At 39.8% G+C, this 7,612-nt stretch overlaps 1 long non-coding RNA gene and 1 pseudogene across 2 annotated transcripts; both read right to left on the reverse strand.

Moving 5' to 3' along the window:
- Window positions 1-420: 420 nt before the first annotated feature.
- On the reverse strand, window positions 421-1,558 carry LOC115451581. 2 transcript variants are annotated; one of them, XR_005113395.1, is made up of 3 exons: window positions 978-1,558; window positions 704-870; window positions 421-617 (listed from the first exon to the last, which is right to left on the reverse strand). It is a non-coding gene; the product is annotated as an uncharacterized LOC115451581 (long non-coding RNA). The 2 variants fall into 2 exon arrangements; XR_005113394.1 differs by having other exon boundaries at window positions 422-617; window positions 983-1,558.
- A 693-nt stretch (window positions 1,559-2,251) lies between these two features.
- Window positions 2,252-5,944, reverse strand: LOC119191205 (annotated as a pseudogene).
- Window positions 5,945-7,612: the final 1,668 nt, after the last annotated feature.

Genomic DNA, 7,612 nt, shown 5'->3' on the forward strand with positions numbered 1-7,612 from the left:
AAATAAGTATTGTAAAATATTTACTATGCTACAATTTTTGAAAAATATCTCTAATAAAGATTTTGCTCGTTATTCATAGACAAGACACTTTTCTCGGAATAAGAGGGGACTTATTTTGAGAAAAAAGTTGCTTAACAAAAAAATACAAAATAAAAAAAACTTAATGACGACAGCGAGTATTTTAAAAAATATCACTATTATGATCTTTTTATAAAAGGAAATGTTTAATTTATTAGGATAAATAAGTCAATTTTTTATTTTTATTTTATTGAAAATAAACGTGTTGGGGAACTCGTTTGTTTTGGCCAGTTATATTACGCAATACTGCAACTTTGGACATAAAAATATAATATTATAGGTCACACTCCTTAAGGAGTAAATCAAACCAAAAAAAAATAATTATAGGTCACATTACCAAAAGAAATTAAAAAAAGAACACTATCGTATTTTGAAAAAAGAATACGATTATTAATGAATAATCTCATTTTTTTACCTGCGCCAGATCCGACCTGTCTTTTCATCCTTTTATTCGATGGGCTGTTATCCATAATATTATTTTTTTGTATGAACATTTTATCAAAGAAAACTCCAGGTGCATCGACACTATTCGCTACATCCTTAAAAATATAAAATATTTAAATAACATTAATAAAAAATCTATTGCCAAGTAAAATTTGTAAAATATGAAATAATTCACAAAAACCTTCATATATTCGTTTCCATTTGGAAAAGAAAAAACAAATTGTAATAAATTCACTATCGTAGCCGCGAAATATATTATAATGTTGTATTGTGCGTAAATCATGTCGACAATCTCAAACAGGCGACGCGGGCAACTAATAAACTTCCATAAACGTGTTTTCTACCGAGCTGTGTACAAATATAACAATAATTTAAAAACATATCTGCAAAACAAATCTTTCTTGTGACTATTTCAAAACATTCTATTGTATTTAAGAATCATTTAAAACAACTACATTACACGAGATCGTAGATAGCGAACAGCGCGCCAAAATGTTTATAAATGGCAATGTTAAATTCAGACTGTGACGCTGATATTATGTTCAAATATAGTATTATTTTATAACTATAATACTTTAACTTGGTATACAGTAGTACTTTTGCAACTAACCAAAGTATACAATGAGCTAAAAACGAATAAATGTAGAGTCCAAAAACAGCGGATATTATTTAATGCGGCAGTATAAAATGTTCTGCCTTTAGTCATATCTCTTCGCAAAAAATATATATTATGTTACAGTTTCTTATAGATTTATTCTATACATCCTTTATTTATTACATGAAAAAGTGAACTAAGCCGCGTCTAATATAAATCCTCTAATATTTAAGTTCGTAAGATTCCTTAATATTATCACCACAACAGGACTTTACTAACGTAATTTTAAAGGTAAGCAATATTTTCGACAGTTCGACTAATTCCAATACCAATACATCTTTGAAGAACATTATGTTACGATATTCATCTAATGTACCTATATTGTTAAAGATGAGCCAGTACTCAACCAGTTAAGGAGTAAAACTAGGCGTTATAATAAAATAATTTACTCACATACGACGAAAAATAAAAAATCTCAACTGACAACTAAGAACATAAAAGACATTACATTGACGAATCGAAATTCAAAAATTTAAAACTAAACTATATTTTACCAAAAAGGATTTGCGTCGCCAACACTCCCCACCCCAATGCTGGTACAGCATTCCACATCTAGAGGAATACGAGCGACGCGCGCCGCAGAACGCCGCCAAAATCCCGTCTTGGTTTTGACCTCTACTACCCGTACTCGACCATCCTTTCCTGGAAATAACTTGGTAATAAGACCCTTTGGCCAAACGTTACGCGGTAAATCTTGGTCTACAACCAAAACGAGATCGCCAACTTGCAGGGGTTTCTGCTCTCCACACCATTTTCCTCTTGGTATGAGATCAGGAAGGATCTCCCTTACCCATCTACGCCAGTACATGTCAGCTAACCTTTGAGCTTTACGCCATTGTTGGCGCAGACAGAAATCCGTGTCATTAAAACTTCCTAATATAGGCAGATTTGATGACGTTCCAATAAGGAAATGGTTTGGCGTGAGTGACTCTACGTCACCTGCCTCGACGCTAACATGCATCAAGGGACGGCTGTTCACAATATTTTCCACCTCTGTCATGAAGGTGTTTAAAACTTCTTCCCTTGGAGCACGTTCTTTTAATATAATTCTCAGTGAAGTTTTGATGGTTCTTATTAATCTTTCCCATGCCCCACCCCAATGGGGACTCGCCGGAGGAATAAAGGTCCAATCAAATCCATTATTAACACCCTCATTTTTAAAACTCCTGTATCTATTTCTTGAATAGATTTCTGCAGCTCCTTATCGGCACCTCGCATATTTGTTCCGTTATCCGAATATATGCGTCGCGGCCAACCGCGCCTCGACGCCATACGTCGCAAGGCCAAAATTAAGGAGTCCGCAGTGAGCGATCCCACTAATTCGATATGTACGGCTCGAACCGTCAAACATGTAAATATCACTCCGTATCTTTTCATTCGTCGCCTTCCCTCTGTAACTTCCAGAGGACCGAATAAGTCTAACCCACAAAAGGTAAATGGACGATTGTGATGGGCTACTCGGGCGAAAGGTAAATCTCCCATCCTGGGTACTTGTGGTCTAGCTTTGCGAATCCTGCACAACATACATTGAGACACAACGTTTTTTACTGTAGGTCTAAGTTTTAAAAGCCAATATCTTTGTTTCAGCTCATTCACCACGGATTCTTGGTTCCCATGAGCGGCCATTACGTGGAAATGCCGAACAATTAATTTTGCCACAGGGTGTCGTCCGTCTAATATTACAGGATTTTTCGTTTCTAGGTCCACGCCGAGAGCAGAGTTGATCCGCCCATTAACCCTCATTACGCCGTGATTATCCAAAAAGGGTGACAAGGTAAGTAATTTACTATTTTTAGGTACAGGTTTACCTCGTGTCAAAGCGGTTATCTCAATAGGGAATGATTTTGCTTGAGCACTCTTCAACAGTAAGCATTCTGCTCGATCCATCATCTTGCAGTCTAACTGTCCAGGAAGTCTTTTGCATTTATCGACAAATCTTAGCAGTGCAGCTGCAGACCTCTTCAAACGTAGCCAGGAAGAAAACCGTAGAGGATCAGGTACAGGTAAGTGATATAACGTTACTGATGATTCCGATTCCATATGTGTAACCGCTACGTGTTCCAGATTATCATCAACCAATTCATAATTGAGTAGATCCTGAGGCCACTGAGACATGTCATTGTATAAAAAAGCTGGTCCCGTAAACCACTCGCTTTCAAAGACAGAACAATCAAAAGATTCTCGGGTGCCTAAGTCAGCAACGTTTAACTTCGTAGGAACATATTTCCATTCATGTATACGGGTCAAGTTATCTATCTCACCTAGGCGATTAGCTTCAAATGTTTTATACTTCCGTGTATTGTTTCGAATCCAATGGATAACTGTGGTTGAATCACACCAAAAATATCTAACGGTTGGAGTTAATCTATGCTCCCTTATTATATTATTCGCCAATCTAGCTGCCAGGCGAGCTGCTTCAAGTTCAGCTTTCGGGATGGTTATAGGCCTAACAGGTAAGACTCTACACTTACTTGCTATAAATGAGACATAAATTTTTTCATTAATGTTCCAGCGCCAAAATGCAACCGCACACATTGCTTTACTCGATGCGTCGCTAAACACATGCAATTGTAGGTTGTCATAGCCGATATTCATTGACATAACATCTGCGGACTCTGTCACGGAGTTTCCCTCACCGGTCGTAGCGAGCGGAGGTGTCGGCGGCATAGTGAGTCCGATGAGTACTGGCGAATCGCAAGGTGTTAGGTTCGTGGCCGGCTGGCTATCTCGCCTTATTGTTAATGGCGCCTGATAGTACCTCGGTATGCGTAAGTCACGAATAGACTTAAGTAAATTAATCCATTTGCACCATTTACCGTAAATATCATCTGATATATATTCGTCCCATCCAATATTAAGACGCCACGTATCCTGTAGCATAATTTTTCCTTGTATAGTAAATGGCGATAGGAAACCTAAAACATCAAAAATAGACATTACTACTCTTAACATTAACCGTTTCGTAGGGCGCTCCTTACCATGAATAATGCTTTCGGGTATCCGTTTCAAAGACACATCAAAACCCCATACGTCATCTTTGGGATACCATATCAGGCCCAAAATACGCTCTCCTTCGAACTGCTGATGAGTTTTAAACTTTATGGCTGCAGTGCCTAAGGATGCTTCAGGTATAGAGTTCAACACAGCTTCGCTATTACTAGTCCAGTTTCGAATCTCAAAACCACCTGATAAGTGGATATTAGTTATATTTTTACCATTTTTATTGCTGACTCGTCATCAGGTAAACTATCTATATAGTCATCCATATAGTGTGAATTCGTTATTGCTTTAACAGCGGCCGGTAAGGTTGACACATAGCGCTGTGCATTTTTGTTCTTTATAAACTGAGCTATAAAGGGGAACAATTAGCTCCAAAAATTAGTGACGTCATTACATACGTCTTAATATTTTCTTTAGGACTATTTCGCCAAATAAATCTAAATGCGTCTTGGTCTTCGTCATGAATTTTTATGCGTAAGAACATATCTTTGATGTCACCTGTTACTGCTACTTTATTCTCTCTAAAACGTAACATTATACCAAATAGAGATGACAACAAATCGGGGCCCGTGAGTAAGTAATCATTAAGACACGAACCTTTCACCTTCGCCGCAGCATCAAATACCAGACGTAGTTTCTTTTTATTCGGATTGTCCACTCCGAAGTGAGGTAAATACCATGTCCGGGGAGTGGACGCGGAGTCCTCAAGTACTCTAGCAAATCCATTTTCCAGTAGATGTTGAATACGTTCTCTGTACCTGTAAGCAAAACCTAAATCCTTCTCCATTTTATTTTCAATACCTCGGAACCTTCTTACAGCGGCAGCGTAAGAGTCTGGCATCTTAGCACTCCTTATCCTTCCACGGTAGAGAAACATACCAACGACCGTCCTTGAGAAGGGCAGTACGTTCCAGCTCAGCGATAGCGCGTACGTCATCAGCATTTTGACGCGGCATAGTGGCTGAAATTCCTAGTGAATCTAAGGCAAAGGAACATCTGACTTCCTCATGAAGATGCTGCAAACCGACCTCGTATGACATAGAATCCTCTGCATTCTCAAATACAGTGAGAGCAGTGGCGATTGTCGATTTGCGCTCGTTCTGCGGCACACGTAGACTACCGTGGATGCACCAGCCTAGAGGGGTGAGTGTAGCAGACGGCTCATTTAATTTACCCAACCTTACTTCTAAGGGCAATAGCAAATGGTAATTATCCTGTCCAATTAACATTTCAGGTTTTAAATTAACGGTACATAAATCATTCTTTATATCGCTTAAGTGGCTATAATTATAACATTTAACAAAATCGAATTTTGCAAAGGCAAGTTTAACTCCTTGATACTACGAGCTCTTATGTTATACACCTTATTGTCTATACCACTAAGGTCCATATTAACAATTGTTGTTTCACAAACCAGTTCGTTATCAGTCCAAGCACCACGCACATGCATTGTTTCCCGGCGCCCGTGTAGTCCTGCACGTTCTGCGAGGCTAGCGCTTATGAACGATACAGTTGCCCCGTCATCTAACAACGCACTCGAATTCACTACACCGAGGGGACCGTGTATACGAACAGGAACCACTTTTAGCAAAACTTTACGATCACTCGCACTAATATAGGTTACATTTTCCGTAGCTGGTGGCGGTGACGACTGTGATGCAGGAGAAGTACCTCGCAGCTCAGGCTCGTGACGTGCATCCGTAGCTATTGATATAGATGGTCGATGCGTACGTTGATCGTTTTCTCGATTAACCACGTTCACGGTGTAGTGTAAAGGCGATGATGGGGTTGACCGCAATTATTTTTGTCACAGGAAGGCGCTGGGCATGTATTGCGCTCATGGCGAGATAATAGACATTTGTAACAAATTCCGTGACGTTTGACAAATTGCCATCTGACATTACGTAGCGCTTTCTTAAACTCTTTGCATTCGGTTAGTATGTGAACAGACTTTTACAAAATCGGCATTGGGATTCGTTTTCTTGAATTGCGAATGTATGTGATATAGCTCGGGTTGTATTTTCCCTTTGGTATTTTGAAGGGACATGTCGAATGTTGGTGATGATGCTCGCGGTTGTTGATAATTTTACGGCCTCTTCTTGTAAAAATTCAGACATTATTATTAGCCGCGGTTTAGTTCCTTCTATTATAAATTTATAGCTGTAATCTGACCATTTTGAAATAAGTATTGGAGGCAGCTTGGATAAAATGATAGATAAAATATTTACCCCAAATAGGTATTCTTCACGTCCAACAGCTCGAACTGCCTCTACAAAATTCTGAATTTTCACTGCAAATGTCACACAGTCTTTTTGATAGTCCTGGTGCAGCGGCGGGAGTTTTTAAGGTCGTTTATAATACGGGATATTATGCAGTCAGGGTTCCCATACAGCAGCTCCAATGTCGACATAACCTTCGCAGGTGACGTGGCGCTGATAAACAAAGCACTAACTGATTCCTTCGCCGACCCTTTAAGGCACTTACGTAGCCTCCATAAATTCTCCTTGTCCGTAAAATTACACACCTCAGTGGACTCCTCATACGCCTGCTTAAACTGGAGCCATTCCATTGGATCGCCAGCAAATTCCGGTAAATCTTTTGGTGTTGACATGCGGCTCAGTAAACTGGCATTGGTTTTATTGGCAGTGGCACTTGTGAGGTTTTAATTGCCATAGCAAGCATGTCTACAGCATTGCTTGAGCTGTACGTGGGTGGTACAGGGCCTTTTGACGTGGTCGTATGTGTTTTGTTCTTCGTAGCTACAAGTATTGGCGATACCTGGTGCAGTTGACCCGCTGTTTTACCATGATCGGGGGGGGTGAACTGGTCCTTCGGTGGTACCTCGAATGCCGTAGTTTGAAGAGATTTTCTATCCATCTTGTACTTGAAGTTGAGACCTATTAACTTCTTCTTCAATTTGTGGACTGTAATCAATGTAGGTCTCCTCTTCAAGTTCCGCCAGCTTTAACTCTGTTTCCCGATCGATGAGGGCCATTTCGATGCGTGCCTTCCGTTGTTCCGCTTCCAATTGCAATTTCTTTTTATGATGTTTATAGAAGACTTGGATGATACCTGACTTCTGCGTGAAGACATTGCTTTGGTGAGCGGATCTGGAACGTGTCGAGTTGGCTCAGAAGTTGCATCAAGTTCGGGAATACTTGGTGGTACTATTGGCTGCGCACCATTTTCCCTTTGAGATTCCCTCCCGTTGTTGCCTGATCCATGTTTGTGGAGACCCCTTTTTCAGAGTCAACATTTTTCGGCAATTTCTCTTGTGGGCCACGGCGCGTTTTCTGGTCATTTTTGCGGTGTGCGGAACATATTATTCTGGAGATCCGGCTCGAAGACCACTTGTTAAAGATGAGCCAGTACTCAACCAGTTAAGGAGTAAAACTAGGCGTTATAATAAAATAATTTACTCACATACGACGAAAA

Source organism: Manduca sexta, unplaced genomic scaffold, assembly GCF_014839805.1.
Source record: "Manduca sexta isolate Smith_Timp_Sample1 unplaced genomic scaffold, JHU_Msex_v1.0 HiC_scaffold_1187, whole genome shotgun sequence".
NCBI lineage: Eukaryota > Metazoa > Arthropoda > Insecta > Lepidoptera > Sphingidae > Manduca > Manduca sexta.